This window comes from Peromyscus eremicus, chromosome 9, assembly GCF_949786415.1.
Source record: "Peromyscus eremicus chromosome 9, PerEre_H2_v1, whole genome shotgun sequence".
Taxonomy (NCBI): Eukaryota; Metazoa; Chordata; class Mammalia; order Rodentia; family Cricetidae; genus Peromyscus; species Peromyscus eremicus.
The window spans coordinates 69,925,461-69,927,150 of NC_081425.1; the positions used below are offsets into that span (position 1 = coordinate 69,925,461).

Sequence of the window (1,690 nt, forward strand, 5' to 3'; positions counted from 1 at the left end):
AGGTAGTATAAGAAAGCAGGCTGAGCAAGCCATGAGGAGCTAGCCAGTAAGCAGGTCCTCCATGGCATCTGCTTCAGCTCCTGCCTCCAGGTTCCTGCCCTAACTTCTTTTCATAGTGAACTATACAACCATGAGTTAATATAAACCCTCTTGTCTCCAAGTAGCTTCTGGTTATGGTGTTCTATCACAGTAATAGGAACCACAACTAAAACAGGGAGAAAACATTTCTTTTATTTAACTCACATTTCCAAACTAGCGTTCATCCTTTCAGGGAAAGGGTGCTAGGAGCTTGAAAGCTGGTCACATCGTGGCCGTCTATGAGTCTTAGTTGGGTTCATTTCTCTCTGCTGATTAAAGAAAGAATTAAGCCAGGTATGGTTGTACATGCCTTTAATCCCAGCTCTCTGGAGGCGGAGGCAGGTGGATCTCTGTGAGTTCTAGTCCAGTCTGGTCTACAGAGTGAGTTCTAGCCAGGGCTGTTACACAAGGAAACCCTGTCTGGTGGGGGGAGGGGGCGGGGAGAAAGAAAGAAAGAATTAAAGGCAGGAAAAGTGTCAGACATAGAAGCCAGTAACAGGTAACAAACTTTACTCAAAGTGAATAGGCGCTGCTCTTTTCTGAAGGGAAATGGAGGAGGAGAGGATGGGGCGGGGGAGAGGGGAGGTGGGAGGGAGGGACTGGGAGGAATGGAGGGAGGGGAAACTGCAGTCCGGATGTAATATGAGAGAAGAATTTTAAAAAAGTGAATAGGAACACGCACAGTGGACATGAGCCCCCCCCCCCCAACATACACCACAGACAAACACACACAGAGACACACACAGTGAGAAAAACACAAACACACACAAACACCCATGCAAACATACACAGGTATACACACGTGCACACACACTTTAAAACTTTTCTTCCTGTCTCCTTGTATTGCTTCTCCTCTTCCTTCCTCCTTCCCTCCCTTCCTTCTTTCCCCCTTCTTTCTTTCTGAAACAGTATCTCATGTAGCCTATGCCGATTGTCCCTGGGGCTCAGGTAAGCTTGGTCCTCTTAGTCTTGACGTGGCCTACTTAACTACCATCTGTCCGTCCATCTGCTCACCCATTTGGACCTGAGTGCACTGTTCTTCTTTCCATGGCAGACCTGGGCTATGGAAGGAAAAATCGGCAGTTTCAGAAAATCGTGATCAGCTTCAGAACGAAAAACTAAAACTTGATTTATCTTGCTCCTTCCCTGGCAAGACGTAATGACAATCTTGGCTCACTGCTGTCTGCCAACTAGAGAAGGAACTGAAGCCATCAGACACCAAGACACAAACCCCAGACGAGCAAGACCTCGGCTCTGAGGTTCATGGGAACGAGCAGAACAGAGGGTAGTCTTGGTGTGCTCTCTGACCGAATGTTAATTATAGCATATGCTCTTTTTGTTTCTTGTTAATTGTTTGAGGTAATTACTGATTGAATGTTATTGTTCATTGTAGGGAAACCCACCCTGACTCTGGAGCCCAGAATTAGGGAAGGATGGCTCAGATAAAGCCAGTGAGAGAAACACAGTTTAGCTCAGATCAGAGCCAGCTCTGCCCCTGGCCAACTGACTTGTGAAATCAACCAATCACAGAGCAGGACAGCAGAATCCTGGCCCTAGGGCTCAGGACCAGGGAAAGAAACACAGCCTGTGTTTGGGACCTGGGCCAGAGAAA

The 1,690-nt window shown here is 47.3% G+C and overlaps 1 long non-coding RNA gene across 1 annotated transcript; it reads right to left on the reverse strand.

Moving 5' to 3' along the window:
- Positions 1-211: 211 nt before the first annotated feature.
- On the reverse strand, positions 212-1,254 carry LOC131920041 (uncharacterized). Its single transcript, XR_009381488.1, has 2 exons — positions 1,093-1,254; positions 212-498 (listed from the first exon to the last, which is right to left on the reverse strand). It is a non-coding gene; the product is annotated as an uncharacterized LOC131920041 (long non-coding RNA).
- Positions 1,255-1,690: the final 436 nt, after the last annotated feature.